The sequence below is a fragment of the Aristolochia californica genome, unplaced genomic scaffold (genome assembly GCF_029961685.1).
Source record: "Aristolochia californica isolate CCGP_79_NKW_82.1479 unplaced genomic scaffold, dmAriCali1.0.hap1 SCAF_4, whole genome shotgun sequence".
NCBI lineage: Eukaryota > Viridiplantae > Streptophyta > Magnoliopsida > Piperales > Aristolochiaceae > Aristolochia > Aristolochia californica.
In genome coordinates, this window is record NW_027182103.1 from 34,132,787 (window position 1) to 34,149,933 (window position 17,147).

The 17,147-nt window shown below is 39.2% G+C and overlaps 1 pseudogene; it reads right to left on the bottom strand.

The window, feature by feature from the left end:
• Window positions 1-1,285: 1,285 nt before the first annotated feature.
• Window positions 1,286-6,579, bottom strand: LOC137963243 (glyoxylate/succinic semialdehyde reductase 1-like; annotated as a pseudogene).
• Window positions 6,580-17,147: the final 10,568 nt, after the last annotated feature.

Genomic DNA, 17,147 nt, shown 5'->3' on the forward strand with positions numbered 1-17,147 from the left:
ATGCCAGTTGGGCCTCATGGAATGACGCAACAGCGTGAGGGGGAATGTTGGAAGATGAAGGCATATTGGAAGATGTGCAATTTCATACAAAAATATTCTATACATTATTTGCTACAAGCTAGGAGTTCATGTTGTTCTCTCACCCCCAGCTTGAGAGGGAGTGTTGGAAGATAAGCTCAAGCCCAAATGACCAAGGAAGGCCCACATATCTAAGATTATTATATGATGGGCCACACGACCAAGGAAGGCCCATGAGATGGACCCAAGCCCGTAAGTAGGACCCACAATGATTACCATGAGCTGGCATCCTTATCACATCAGTTGGAAGATCAAGAAGGACTCACAAAAGTATCTTATCTTATGGTCACATCAAAGAAGAGTTTTAGTTTGAGTTATGTTTGTCTTTTATCTATATTGAGTTATTTAATTACGTTAGGACTTATCTTTAAGTGTTAGAGTTTGGGTGTAATTGGGACAAGGGTAGTTTTATTGTAATTGGACTCTACTACCTTCATCTATTATAAATAAAGGTTCATGTACTCTAATTAAAACAAGTTATTGATGTCAATTAAGTATTTCACTTTTCCATAAATTCAACAAAGTAAAGTAAAGAAAAATAATTAATTAGACTCTAAATAACTTAGCAATGTTATTGTGTGCATAACATTACACTCCCCATGGAGAAAGAGCTTGTCCTCAAGCTCGAAGGTAGGGTCTATTTGCGGAACGGTTCCATCTATTCCCAAGTAGCATCCGCAATATCTTTGTTAGCCCTCTAGACAACAAAACCGGTGCATTCCACCCAAGAAGCTAAAAAAATTTACACTTTTTATTTTATTTTATTTTATTTTATTTTATTTTAATTTTTAATTATTTTTTTATTTTTTTATAATCTAACTCTGCCAGTATCACTTACTATAGCACAACCCAATATGGTTAAGCAACCAAACAAAAAGTTGAACTATCACCTGCTACTTACTGATCTACCCCAACGGCTGCCTCATTGGCAAAGTGCAGCATATCCCCAGTAACCTCAATAACTGGATTGAGCTGATTCCTTATTACTGATGGCTGCCCAAGTTCATCTATTGGTCCTTGACTTGTCTGTTCATACATTGCTGTTATGGCTCAACAAAAATAAAAAACAATGCAGAGGGCACAATAGTCTTCTCGGCCAATTGGCATTGTGGATGATCTTTTATCATATCAACCAAACTATGTTGGAGGTCTGACTTGGCAGCAGCGATGTTGCTGAATTGGGCTGAGAAGTTGGTGCAAAGACCACCTAGTGATGTAGAGAAATAGACAAAGCATTCATCGTACTGCCCATTATCATGTTGACCACAAGCTTCATTTTAGCTCCATTACCAACCTCCCCCAAATAGAAAGATTTCCTCCCCATGACATCGAAAGCAGGAACTACTTCCTCATACAACGCCTTCTCTCCAACAGCAAGGATGACAAGCTGGCCATCTTCAGATGTTTTTTTACTACTGAAATAGGAGCTGCCTCACTAATTTTTTATGATGTGTCTGCATCAAATGTTGACATGTCAATGTAGCCTTTTCCACTAGATATTTCCTCAAGCACTCCACCTATGTCAAAAACAACTGAGAGAGTAGCAACTAGATCAGATAACACAGCTATTGCATACTTGCACATCTTAATAATTGCAGCAGGGGTTTCTCCTATGGAGGCACCCTGTTCAACAAGCTCTTCACACTTGGAGAGAGTCTGGTTCTATACCATCTAATCCATTTTTCAGGAGATTCATAAATATTGCTTCACTCTCAATAATCAACTTCTTCATTTCACTTGGGAGAATATCCTCATATCCAGCCACAACAATTAATTGAGCAAGCTGTAAACCCTCAAGGAGAGCATTCCATGCTAGTATAGTTCTCTCCTTCAAAGTGTTAGGAAATTCACGTTTCCTATTCTAATTTTTGCAACATATTTATTATTCAATTATATTTACTATTTAATGGAATGGATTGAAATTAAGTGATTTAATTTTGTTAAGCCCATTAAGGAATATGGGCCAATTGAGTAGATACCATAGGGAATTATGGGAACCCTATATAAGGAGACACATTATGGTTATGGTCCCCAATATATACTAAATCACACAGTTTCCCTTCTCCCCATCAGGAAGAGAGACGAAGGTCCCATTGAGGAACTAAGGAGATATAGTTGAGAAAGATCACAAAACCAAGAATTTGTTTATATCGATTGCCGCTTGGAATGGATCCAAGGTATTTATCCCGAATCCTTATATTTTGGCATAATGTAAATTCAAGATTTTGGATTCAAGATTACAGTTTTCTAACAAGTGGTATCAGAGCAGTCCTATTAGATTATTAGGATTTCTAGATTAATTCTGTGAGAGAAACACTGAGCGCCAACTCTATGCAAAACCGGCGCTCTGCAAAAAAGTTGACTTTCTCCATGGAATTTGTCTCAAGGTTGTGCCTCGGCCGGGTTCGCCGTTGGAAGACGGAGGCTGATGTTCGACAGTGGAGGCTAGCGTTGCAACATCCGTTGGGAAACGCTTTAGTGACGTTCGATAGAGGGCCACCGGTGAAAACCGAACCCTCCACTACGCGTGATTGGAGGTTGAAGACGACCTCCAGCGTGCACAAGAAGGAAGAAAAAAAGGACGTGAGCTGCAGCGACGTCCAGCGCATCGCCCGCCATCATTTTCTATCATCGGAAGGAATCTGAGCAGTGATCGGCGGGCCAGAACCCATTGGGCAAAGTTCAGCGCCGAAAATAGAGAGTCCGGTCCAGCATTGCAGCGCTCATTGGAAAGAATGGCACCAGCATAGGGTCGTGTCCGTTGGGTACGCTACAGTGCCCGTTCAGTGGGCATGCTGCCATGCCCATTGGGCGATAGCATGGCACTGGGAATCGGTGGGTTGTAGCAACGTATGTTGGACAAACTGCAGCATTGATATAAAATAAAAAAATTGAAACTTAGTATACTTTTTATTTAAATTATGAGTTGACTCGGCTGAGTCGACTCAGACCGGTTGTTGAAGATCGAGCTGGTTGAGACGAGTCAGTCAGGTTGGCGAGCATTACCACCTACTTTGTGGAGGCTCTCTAAACTGCATCTCCTCTCTTTCCTTGATGTCTACCCACCTCTCTCTCACTAAATTCTCAATTGCACCATTGTCAGCCAAAAGTTCTCCCTTGGTTTATAGTCAAGCAAGTCCAATCCTCTCATCAAATTCCTGTACTTAACTATCAATCAAGTCCTTTTCTAGTAGTTGTACATTGTGATTCATATGGGAGATAATGTTCTTGGTGAACCATCTAGTGGAGGGATGCATGTTTTCTCTTATGGGAGGGCAACTTAGGATAGCCTCATTAGGGAACCATTGGTGTTCTAAGCCATTTTTCAGGCTGCATAAGGGTTGGTTGTGGGTTTGATGACATGATCAAACATGCCTCAATTCTTCGCTCCATGTCCATGTGCTTGATCTCCATGGAAGATTACTACAAAAGAGGAATCGCTCTACTTAGGGGCTGTCAAAACCCCTTCCCTTGGTATTCTGCAAACTCTGCACTTGTAGGTTAGCATTTTTAGGATGCACAAGAAATTTTTCACCCTCACCATAGCGTCCTAGTTACCCAACAAAGTCATCTAGTTCACTAGTTAAACCAACAAACATGACTAAGTCAACAGAGTTTTTTTTCCCTCTCATCGCCCTCTTCTATACAAGGGATTGGGTCAGGCTTAACTGTTATGGTCCCTAGCCATGGATCTAGTAACTCGGCGAGTTGAATAAGGATCGAGCACTGTTTGAGGGTTTCTTAACACGTTTTTTTATGAAAAGAACTCTCTTCTACTTCTCCTTTTACATTAGGATTGAAAAGGAGTTTCCTTTTCTCAATTATAGATGCAACCAGCAAGTTAAAGGAATGTTTAACCACTCAGATATGAAACCCCTATTTTATAACTCACGTCAATAGGTATAAATCCCTAAAACCATGCATCTACTATCTTATACGTAAAAGAGACCAGAGAAGACCTTTCCAAACATGAAAAAGGTAATCAGAAATACCTCTTGAAGATCTTCTCCAACCAGCGACTCAAAAGCCTCCTCCTTTGATGATAAGGCTCACGCAAACCTCCTCCTCTTGCTGTTGGTTCGTGGCAGAGGTAGATTGCTCTTGCAACTTGGAAGAGAAGGGTGATTCCTCTTCCTCTTCCTCTTCCTCCCACGATCTCCTCAAGGACTCTTCAATGGATGCAGCAAACCACCAAGAGAGTTCACGCCAAGAACCCTAGAATAGGGAGCCTAGCAAGAACCTAAATTACCCTAGTTTATGCTAATTCCGAACTAACTTTATTTCTCCATCTTTACCCTTTAAATAGGGTAATTAACATCAACATAGGTTAGGTTATAAAACCCAGTTCTACCCCTACGTTTAAGTCTTATTACAAATCAGTAAAATTCAAAATTAAAAACAACATAAATAATAAAAGTAAAGTAGATGACTCAGTGTTATTGAGTCCATAACATGAACCCCATTCAACAAGTTAGTCCAGACCTGGTCTTATAATATTGGTTAACACCCAAAATTAGATGTATGTCATACGCATTGTTAGGTTATGAATATTATAATTTTATAGTATCTTTTACAAATATTTTACTATTTTTTAGTCAAATACAAGTATGAAATCATACATATTAAGTTGGTCTTTGTTTGTGCTTCTATCGACACTTTCACATAACTTTAGGTAACTTATAAAATTCATAATACTAAATAACAATAACTTAAAAAGTTATAATAATGAAATTACAAATTATCCTTGCTCCCCTTTGTCCCTTATTTATAAGTAACTCGATAGATTACCTTGTTGCAATTTTCGTGTGACAAATTTTTCTTTTATGTAACTTCAATTCTTGAGTTTGCAATTGTAGGACTCCAAGTCAGTTTCATCAAAAGTAATACACTTATACTATTTCTCCCTCTGAAACTAGGTAGAACGTCATTGACCCCAACTTGAACATAAAAAACATTTAACTTTAGACTATTCATATCTCACTAAAATATATAGCACACCAACTAAAGATGTAAGAGAATGACTCTCACAGGAAAAAAGGTAGAAATATATAGTTGACATCATTAGAAAAATATAATATATGATATTTAATGAAAGATAGACATAATAGACACTAAATAGTAAGAACTTGAATTAGACTACATGGGGAGAAAATCACATATAATCTTTCAAATGAAGACAACCCAAATTGGGTCAAATAGTGCACACATCAAGCTACAATGACCTAAGGGTAGTAGAAATCTTGTCACTCAAGGATGGCATTGAAATCCTACTGAATAAAAATAGTATGAAACCACCTTAAGGGCAACAAAGAACCACCCACTTAGAAGTAGAAAAAATCCAAAGACTTAAAGGTAATAGAAAACCATCCACTTAAGGGTCACAAAATGCGAGCGGGATGCAGTCTCTCCATATAAACATAGTCACTAGGGAGTAGTCTTCACAATTTGTGATGGAATAGGAGGTAAGTAGAAGTGAATATTCAAAGACTATATACACTTACTGGAGGATCCATTCTATCATAATTACATGAAACATGATTAGTCCATAATGCACAAAAAACAAATGACCTCTAGGGTAGAACCACAAATTTAACCATGAAAAACCATTAAGCCAATTGACCACAAAATCAACCATTAGATTCGGCCAGAAAATAAACTAAAGAATCAAAGACTAAGGTTTATAAATAATAGAAAAAAACTTGTGTCAATGCTCTTGTTGGAGGAGAAATTTGATAGAAAAGGTGTCCAACTATTGATTTATAGGGTAATTTACAAATCCGATCATTTTAGGTGTTGTATTTATGAAAGTTGCCTATTTACAAATATGATCAACAAAATGCACTATATTTAAGGCTAAATTAAATCATTACTTGTGGTATACAAAAATTAAAAAAATATTAAAATATGGTTTGAACCTTTTCACTTCCCAACAATAGGAGGGGGAACATGTTTACCCTCCTTTCCCTCTCTCACCGATTGGATTATCAAAATGAGGGAGGGTGAAGTGCTCCATCACATTTGAGTAAGCTCCAAGATGAAGGGTGATAAGATTATTGGATTCAATTTTTTTCAAATTCATCGCCTTGATCGAGAGTCTTTATGAGCTGAGTAGCATATCATACAAAGGCTCCCATCACATTACAAGGTTTTCTCTAGGAAACTTATTTTTTTGTTAAAATCATTGAGAATTGAAATTATACTTTGAATATAATTTTTAATTGATTGATTGACACATAAGAAATCGTGTTTCTGGTTGTTCGATCTTGATCGACGGAGGAGGCGAAACATCCATGCTAGACTCTTGTGCATGTTTCTCGTTCCCCATTCTTTCCTTCTCATCTCATTTCCCCCTACTCGCCTAATCCATTTGGACGCCGAAGTTATCACTTAGGCCCGCAGCCTTGCCTCATCATCGTCCTCTTCCTCGACATCAACACTCATTCCCCGCTCCGCCTCATCCTTTATTACTTCTTCCACCAATGCTTCTCTCAGAGTCTCCATCGTCGTCTCTGGCGATGTCGTCGTTGTCTTGTTGCAATTCCATTCCAAGGTACAACGCTTAATCAAATTCTCCTCGACTCATTCCAATTGCTTTGTCTGATTATTCACCTTTTTTGTTTTTTTGCTTAATCTACTTAAATTTTTATTAATTTCATCAGATTGCATACTCATTATAAGTATCTTTCAGATGCATTATATAGGTGTTTCTTTTAGGCTTACTCTCTTGAGAAAGTTTGTGGTTTTCACCTTTTATTTCCTTCCCTTTTTAAGAGTTTCTAGAACTTATGAATACATATTGCAATTTACTTGTTCAAAGTAATTTTTAGATGACTTTTATATTATTCAGGTCAAAATTGGGACGCATAGCATCATTGTCGAATGATAGAATTACTATGTTATTTTAAGGGTAAAAACTTTGATAGCAGTGTAATTCGTTGAATATAAAAATCATTTGAGTTGGTTTGCATCATACTTCTCCTAAGCTTCCTTGTAGTTAGTAAAATGGACCTTTCACTAAATGGTTGACGTGGGGAAGTCTTGTAGCGAGGTCTTAAGCCCAAGTCTTTAAGGTGCTTGGTTTGTAACATAGAAGTGTAATAGATGTTCAAAGAAAAAAAATCTTTTAGTTTGTGGGTTGGTTATATAGCAGTGGATAACACGTAGATAATGAAAATTATTAAGTGTAATAAGGACACATGCAATAATCTACAACACGTTCAACTCAAAGTAAGAAAGCTTTAACCAAGTAATAAGCAACCAGTGAATCAATGTCATTGCGTTGGTACTATGGACTAGAAGGAGAGGAACAATCAATGTGGCCAAGTAGATCCTGGCTTATGAGGAAATTCGTCCATTGGTTCTTCCGGAAACTGTGTAATTTGTATCAATAAGCTTTACAACAACCAAGGAAGTTATGCTTGTAAGAAAACATAGATGAAAGAGAGGAGGAAGCATTCTCATTGGAAGAAAAGGAAGCCATTTAATTTGAAATAGTGAAGAGCGAAAGATGTATAAGAAAATGAAAAATTGAGAAGGAGAAGAAAGATTAAAGAAGAAATTTTTTAGTAGAGAAGAGCATTCCCATGAGTAGTTAAAATCCTATACTATGATCAAAGGCTAAATTTGAAATTGGAAACTTTAAATTGGAAGACAACTCTTCCCTGATTAGAGTTCTCTTAAATACGACATTGGAGTTGTTAAAGTAATGGGTAAAATAAGGAGAAAATAATAGTTGGCGTGAACATTGTGTGAGAAATTTTTTTCTTGTGAAGTCTCTCATGAAATGTTGTAGCTGAAGGTGCTAATAGGGTAATCAAATGAGAAAAAATAAGGCACTTTATAATCTCCAAGAAACATTTGTGTTAATAAGAATCTACTAACAAAATAAATTTTAATTAATTACATAAATATATTTATGGAATAATTTAATTAGAATACACCAAATTAACACAATAAATCCATAATGGGATTATGAAAATCTAACAAAAAATTCATATGATATTACATATGTTATTTTCATTTTAAGTTAAAATTAACTTTTTAACAAGTTCTAAATGAGTGTTTGTTAAGAACCCAATAAGCTTAATGGGATTCAATAAGTTTTAGTGGTGACCTTCTCTCTTTCTTCCCTTGCATATATAGGAGGGTTCCCCAACCATGAGGAAAATTGAGGGGAGAGGAGATCACTAGTGGTGGCATCGAACCGAGCCAGTTCGTGAGTGGCTCGAGTTCAACTCGGTTCGATTCGGTTTATCTAGATCTCAAACTGAGTTCAGGATTCAGATCAGGCTCGTTAACTTAAACGAGTCGAGTTCGAGTGAACCATGGTTCAGCTCAAAAGCTCACAATCCAGCCCGTTAACTTAATGAGAGCGACAGTGCGAAGGCGGGAGCCGAATATCTATTTCACATTCTTATTTTTAGCAGAGACGAAGAAGATCGGAAGCAAATGGAGAAAGTGGAGATTGACACTCATAACCCCAATACGCTCCATTACATCGAGAAGAAGATTCGAGACAAGGGTATCCAAAGCATGGAGCGTCCCCCTGCCGACGGCCTCAACCTCATTCACAACCCAAGTCTGGCCACGGTGGCAAGTACACCTAGGAAGAATCAGATGACATTGCAAAATATGAGCTCTCCGATGGCCCGCCGCAATTGACAAAGGCGATCCTAACTATGTTGATGAGGGAGACGTGGACGTGGGCGTTGTTGACGAAGAGGTGAATGACTTGGTGGTGGGAGAGGTAGAGGTGCTGAAGGCGGCAGAGGCGAAGGAGGGTGTGTCTAGGGTTGAGGTTCATTTGCCTTTCAGTCTGATAGTACTTGAGTTCATGTTGACTGAATGAATGCGTTTGTACCCTCTCAAATAGGCTTTTCTTATCATGTAACTTCTATAATCAGTAGAAAGACGAACATATTATAACCAGTTTCTACTTTTCTGATTTTTCAACAAATTTCTCCTAAAATATAATTTATCTATAGAAAGTGGTAATGTGGTGTCTTCTTGGAAGAGAACCCAATTAATTCTAAGAATGCAATAGAACTTGATATTCAAGTGGACTAATAAATGTTCAATTTAACGAGAGTGGCTATGAATAATTACAATGATATCTAGATGTTTTGAAGAACTTTCTGGAGTGTCTGAACAATCTTCTGCTCCGCCATGATCTAGATAGGATCATCAAGAGTCAACATCCTTTTACTGTAAAAGTGGCATTATGAATGAAGTTGCCTCACAGGCAAATGGGTTAAGAGGTGATTTCGTTGGACCTTGTTTTTGATCTTCTAATAAGAACGTAATCTCAGTTCTCAAAGAGAGGAGTAGGGGTGGCATCGAACCGAGCCAATTCGCGAGTGGCTTGAGCTTGTTTCGGTTCAATTTGGTTTATCTGAGATCCAGACCAAGCTCGTTTAAGTTAACGAGCCAAGCTCAAGCGAACCATGGTTCAGTTCGAAAGCTCATGAGCCTGCTTGTTAACTTAACGAGGGGCCGAGCGCGGAGGTGGGAGGTGTCTTCGACTCTTCATCTTTCGTTCTCGACTTGTCAAGAATAAGGGAGTGAAAATGGGGATTTGGGGGGGGGGGGGGGGGGGGGGGGTGTGGAGATCAATTTTGTCTTCTTATGTTTCATTTTTCCTCTTCAATTTCTTACTCTCAATCTCTGATTTCTTTTCCAGTCCTTGAATTAGGGAGTGAAAATGGGGATTTGGGGGGGGGGGGGGGGGGACGGGGGGAGGGGGCGGGTGTGGAGATCAATTTTGCCTTCTTATGTTTCATTTTTCCTCTTCAATTTCTTACTCTCAGTCTCTGATTTCTTTTCCAGTCCTTAAAACAAAACAACCTGATTGAGTACAAATGGATAAAACTAGTGTTGTTTTTCAAAGGAATGTTTTTGTGTTTGATTATTGAATAAAGCTTATGTATAATTATGCAGATTTTATGATTAATTTTATGTAGAGTGTGTAGATAATTTTATGTAGGGTTAATATATAGAGGTTATGCCCAATTTTAAGTAGAGACCATGCCCAATTTTATGTAAAATGTATGCATAATTTTATATATAATTTATTTGATATGTATTTTATGCAAAATTTTAAATGTAGGTTGGAATTCAAACTCGGCTCGAGCTCGAGCTCAAACTCAGTTAAAATTATTGAGCTCGAGCTTGACTACAATTTTAGGCTCAAGGCTAGACTCGGCTCGAGCTAGAGTTTGAAATATTTAAATCAAGCCCGACTCAAACATAGGCAGGTTTGGGCTCAGCTCAATTCAATGCCACCCCTAGGCGTCACCCCTCTCCTCCCTTGCATGGTGTGAGAGGAAGAGGAAGTTAGCTACCTACTAGGGTGCTCTCCCCATTTTTTTGAACAAACAATTTTTTTAAATAATAATTTAGTTTTTTGTTAGAATCTACTACAGTGATACCAAAATTGTATTGAAATTAGAGACCATATTAATTAAAAATTCTTAGGAATTACGAGTGAGATGATGAATGGAAACCAGACTTACTCTCTTTTAGGACAACACCCTATGGGTCGAATACAAAGGTAACCCTAAATAAAAGCCATTAGATGAGAGCAGGATTATACTAAAATTAACCTACACGCATGACCTATTGGTTGTTAGATATGTATCACAGTATTTTATGTTAAAGAATATATTGTTGAAAATCAACACCAGCGGGCCCAGCCCGTGTGGGCCCAATTTTTTTTTTTTTGTGTGTGTGTGTTTAAGCCGTAGACGCATAGTACGGCAACGTGTGTAAGCAGAAACAGAAAAGGGAAAATCAGGGAGAAAGGAGAGAGAGCTCGAGAGGCTTTTGTTGACGGAAGAGAGAAAGTTGGGGAGGTTCTCGTTGTAGCCAGAAGAGAGAGAGCTGGGGAGAGCCGGAAGAGGGAGTTGGAGAGACTCTCGCAGTTGACGGAAGAGGAGTCCGGGAGGCTCTTGCTGTTGTTGCCGGAGCCGAAGCTCGGGACTCGGGATTGTTGTCAGAATAGGTCAGGGTTGGAAGCCAACGTTGTCATTGCTGGACGAAGAGTGTGAGAAGTGACGCTGCTGCAGAATTGTGTCGTTGTGCGCAGCAAGGAGGTTCCTTTTTCTCTTAAGTTTGATTTCTGTTTAATATTGTATCTATGGACCCTATTTGTGTATTTATGTTTTGTGGATGTGTATTTGCCCACTGTGAAGTTTGTATTCAGTACAAGAACTAAATAGAATAGCCATTTGATTGTTGTGTATGTGAAATTTATTCAACAATTGGTATCAAAGCGGGACGGTCAGGGACCGTTATTTTTAGGTGAAGCTATCTTGAGGTGTGAGCAGTAAGGTACTCTACAAGGTTGCTGCTATCTAAGGTTGTTCGGTAGAGTGAAGTTGTGCCAGCATGATGAATGGCCTTCATGTGGGTGGAGGAGTCAAGAAGCTCAACCGCAAAAACTATAATACGTGGTCAACATGTATTGAGTCTTACCTACAAGGTCAAGACCTATGGGAGGTTGTTGGTGGCAGTGAAACTACCCAACCAGTGGCAGAGGATGCCAATGGGATATTGAGAAAATGGAAAATTAAAGCAGGTAAAACAATGTTTGCCTTAAAGATCACAATTGAAGAAGAAATGTTGGAGCACATTCAAGATGTAAAAACATCGAAGGAAGCATGGGACACTTACGTTGCACTGTTCTCAAAGAAGAAGAATGTAAGATTGCAACTGCTTGACAAAGAGCTGTTATGAACGGTACAACATGACATGACCATTGCTGAGTATTTTCTCAAGATGAAGTCGATATGTCGGGAAAATTCAGAATTAGACCCAAAAGCTCCCATTGGGGAACCCAGGATGAAGAGGATAATCACTTATGGTTTAAGACCTGAATATCGAGGATTCATTGCTACTATACAGGGATGGCCGACTCCACCATCACTTGTTGAGTTTGAAAATTTACTCGCTGGTTAGGAAACATTGGCTAAACAAATGGGAGAAGTCTCGCTGAAGGGTGAGGCAGAAGCGCTCTACACTATCAAGAGCAGAGGTTATGTCAAATGGTACACTGGTAGTGGGTCTAGAAAGGATGGTGAAAGTCATCAAGAAGAGGGAAGCTCTCGTCAGAAGAGTTACCAAGAAGAGGGAAGCTCTCATCAAGGGGGAGCTTCGAAGAATCATGAAAATAGTAGAAGGTTTGATGTCAAGTGTTACAACTGCGGGAGGATGAACCACATAGCGAGAAATTTTTGGTCCCAGAAACAGTCTGTTGAAGGTAACACTGCCACTTACACATCTCGGGAGAAGATTGAAGAGGAGTGGGATGTTGAAGCACATTTTGTTATGGAGGAAGAAGAATGGCACTTGGTTATGGGGGAAGAAGAATGGGAAGAAGAATTAACCCTCACTGTTACAACTACTGAACAAATAAGTGATGATATGTTGAAGAAAGGGGGAAGAGAAGAGGAATTTGAGAGGGATGAAGAGGATGGCCTAGAGATTGAAGTTGATAACATAGTTTTTCATCAAAACTATACGGCATCTTAATCATCCCCTGCAGTCCCCACACAAAAGGCTTCAGCAAAGATTTTAGTCCCAGTCATAGCTATTAAGCAAGTGAAGGATGCTATTGAAGATAAAGCTTCAAAAGGAAATTTTGTTTCTAGCTCTCCTGGTGATGTATTGGGTCTTGGGAATTATGCATCAGATGATGATGAATTTGATGATGAGGTTCATAGCTCTGGAGTACTTCAATTTACTGAGCATAGAAAGGATGATGTGTCTAAGGCATTGAACAAGGAGACCAATGGAGGTCACATGTCTAAGAATGGTGAGAGAAGCAATGTTAGTCATAAAGGAATCCTACAAAACCAGAAATCAAGAGTAAATAATGGAGAGGCAGGACCATTTGCTCATAGAGGTGGGGTCTCTGAAGTTTACGATGACTGCCAGATGAAGGATGAGGATGAGAGAAGTAAAGGTTCCCAAGGTAAAATCTCAACAAATGCTGTTGAATCTATTTCAGATGCTGCTATTGGAGGAGCCCTTGTGAAATCTGAATTGACTACTGGACACCATGATAACAGTAAGGGAAATAGAAATGTTAAGCAGATGGAAAGAGACATCGGTAAGGGGGATAAAGGCTCCATGAAATAAGTGAGAGATTTTAAGGAGATAGAGAAAGATCAAGTTGTTAAGCCAAGAGAAAAATTAAGGGACTTAGATCAATAAAACCCCTTTAATATGGGAGTTCGAGGATGGGAGAAAAGAAAGAGCGGCAACAACTGAGAAGGGAATGGGAAAAATATAACAAGGAAGATAGATCCAAGACACATGGAGATGGTAGGGATTTTGACAGACAAGATAAGAGGAGGCATTCTTCATCTGCTACTAGAGGCAGAAAAAGTGAGAACCCCAACTTATTTGATGGCCATGAAAACAGTAGCTCTAATGATGCGTTTGACAGAAAATCAAGGGAAAGGAAGCCAGAAGAGAAGGAGGTCACAAGGCGTGACCGTGTTGATAATACATGATCTAGGCATGAGAGCTGCTGTTGAGGGGGAGTTTTGAAAATCAACACCAGCGGGCCCAGCCCGTGAGGGCCCAATTTTTTTTATTTTTTTATTTTCTTATTTTTTTTGTGTTTAAGCTGTAGACGCATAGTGCGGCATCGTGTGTGAGCATAAACAGAAAAGGGAAAATCGGGGAGAAAGGAGAGAGAGCTCGGGAGGCTTCTGTTGACGAAACAGAGAGAGTTGGGAGGTTCTCGTTGTAGCCGAAAGAGAGAGAGGTGGGGAGGTTCTCGTTGTAGCCGGAAGAGAGAGAGGTGGGGAGGTTCTCGTTGTAGCCGGAAGAGGGGGAGTTGGAGAGACTCTCGCCACTGATGGAAGAGGAGTCCAGGAGGCTCTTGCTGTTGTTGCCAAAGCTGGAGAATGGGACTCGGGATTGTTGTCAGAAGAGGTCAGGGTTGGAAGCCAATATTGTCATTGCTGGACAGAGAGCGTGAGAAGCGACACTACTACGGAATAGTGTCGTTGTGCGCAGCAAGGAGGTTCCTTTTTCTCTCAAGTTTGATTTATATTTAATACTGTATCTGTGGACCCTATTTGTGTATTTATATTTTGTGATGTGTATTTGCCCACAGTGAAGTTGGTATTCAATACGAGAACTGAATAGAATAGCAATTTGATTGTTGTGTATGTGAAATTTATTCAACATATATAATATGGAATGCAAAAAGGGCAGCTTAAGATTGAGAATTTTGACCACTTATTTGTGAATTAATGTTAAACTCTTAACTGTTAATAAGTAACAAGAGAAAGGTAACATATTGATCTTCTTGAGGGCTTGTAGAAAAACAGTTCAAAATTCCTTTTTCCAGACCGATCCAAAAAAAGTTCATAACTCAAACTAGAACTCTTCTGGGATGTGACCATAAGATAAAGATGCCTTTACGAGTCCCTCTTGATCTTCCAATTTATGTAATAAGGATACCAGCTCGTGGTAAACATGGTGGGTCCTACTTGTTATGTGCTTGGGCCCATCTTGTGGGATTTCATTTGTCGTGTGGGCTTGGGCCTATCTTCCAACAGGGTTGGGCAACTCGACTAGGCCGTGAGCCAGAGGTCCAGGAGGAAGATTTTTTCCTTCCGTCGTTGAGGTCTCTCCAATTAGCCCTTCGTACTCAGCTCCTTGAAAGATACTCTAATCCAGATGAAATCCATCCAAAAGATGAGCTTACAGAAAAAGGGCATCCATCTGCAGAGAGGTCAGTATGACAAAAGCCACAACCACATCTAGCCTTCTTCTTCCAGTAGTGTCCTCAGCCCATTTGACTAGCCTTCCAAAAGAGTTCACGATTCGGTTGAGAACGCCTTCCAACCATAACATTGTCGGCAAACCCCAAATCAAGACCCATTACCCAAGGGGGCTGTAGAGAGGGGTTTCTGTCCATTCTGAGATCGAGACAATCCCATTGTGTTCCACAATAGAGCTTCTTTCCATTTAGGATATTTCAAGGCTTCCTGCACACTATTAGGAATAGATATAGCAGATAATTGATTCACAAATACTTCATTGCCTTTGACAATCTATGATAAGACACAAAATTATGCATGGGATACTGAGATTTAGAGGTGAGAAGAGGATCATAATTGATTCTAGGTTTTCTCTTGTGGTTCGATGAGGTAGCACTCTTAGTTGAGTCTCGGAACTTACCTGAGGCTCAGACATGGACTCGGACTCAGAAGGCAATTGATACATTGGTACATTATGAAGGGGGGAAGATAGCGGCTGAGACTCTGGTTGCATTACTTCCATCTGGTCTTGTCTTTCTCCATCCTGTGAATCATGCTCATTTGTATCATTTTGATGTCCACAGCTGTAATCTGAATATTGACCACTTGTAGTATCCAATATATCCAAATGATGATTAAGGGTCTTCAATTCAATCATTTTCTCCCCCTGTATTGAAGACTCGGGAGTAGAATAATACATGTTTTCTTCGTGAAATACCACATCAAGAGTGACATACAATATACGAGATGGAGGATGATAACAACGATAACCTTTTTTATGTTGAGCATAACAAAAAAAAAACACACTTGAGAGGTCGGGGCTCCAATTTATGTCTCAATGACTTATGGAGGTGAACAAAGGCTACACACCCAAAAACTTTAGGTGGTAGCTCCAACACAGCAGGTGAACTGATAGTTTTATGAAGAAAACTCAAGGGAGTCTTAAATTGTAACACACTCGAGGGTATTCGATTGATAAGGTAAGTTACAGTTGTGATGGCTTCACCCCAGTAACTAGCCGACATATGAGCCTCAAACAAGAAAGCACGAACAACCTCAAGAAGGTGGCAGTTCTTTCGCTCTGCAACCCCATTTTGCTGAGGGGTGTACAGACAAGTAGTTTGATGAGTAATACCATGATCATCTAGATATTCTTTAAAACTTTGATTCAAAACTTCTCCACCATTTTCACTTCGAAGAGTTCGTATTGTAGAATGATACTGAGTGACTATCATTCTGTGAAATTGTTTGAACAACGAACTAACTTCACTTTTTGACTTCATTAAACAAATCCAAGTCATACGGGTGTGATCATCAATAAAAGAAACAAACCACCGTTTATCACTAAGAGAGGCTATATTTGTTGGACCCCACACATCAGAGTGAATAATCATAAAGGGTGTTGGACTCCTATTCAAGCTTATTTGGAATGGAACACGATGGCTTTTCGCCAATTCACATACATCACACTTAAAATCTGAAATAGATAATTTTGTAAAAAGTGTAGGAAACAATTTCTTTAAATAACCAAAGGATGAATGACCCAACCATTTATGCCATAACCAAATGTCAAAATTTGCAAATTTATTCTTCATTGAGAACGCTTGGGCTAACTGATGAAAACTATCTGGCTACAGATCAAGGTAATAGAGTTTCCCCCTTCTAGTACCATACCCAATTGTCTTCTGAGTTCGAATGTCCTTAAAAACACAAAGGTTAGGCCAAAAAACCACAATACAATGCAGAGTACGAGTTATTTGAGCAACCGATAATAGATTATGATTGAGGGTTGGAACAACTAATACAGAATTAAGACTCAAATTTTCAGTGAGAATGATAGAACCTTCTCCAGTAACGTGAGATGGAGTACCATTTGCTGTAGACACGATATGTTGTGCAGATGGTTTCATACTTTTAACATGATGATTGTCAAAGGTCATATGATCAGTAGCACCAAAATCAATTATCCATTCACTATTTCTACTAGGAGCGGAAGTATTAAGAACCTTACCAGATGTAGCGATTAAGACTGATGCATCCTCAGTTATGTGAAAGGTGGAAGGTTCTGGTACTACAACAGAAGCATGATTAATTGATTTAGAGTTCCGTTTGCGAGGCACTTTGGTAGGATCCCACCATTTTGGATACCCGATAAGTTCATAACATCGTGACTTTGTATGTCCAGTCTCACCACAGTGAGTACAAATGCGCTTTGGTTTGGTTGTTCCAACCTCATAGCTACGATTCTAAAATCCTAATGTTCAATTTTGATCACTGTTAGGACCAGTTGGT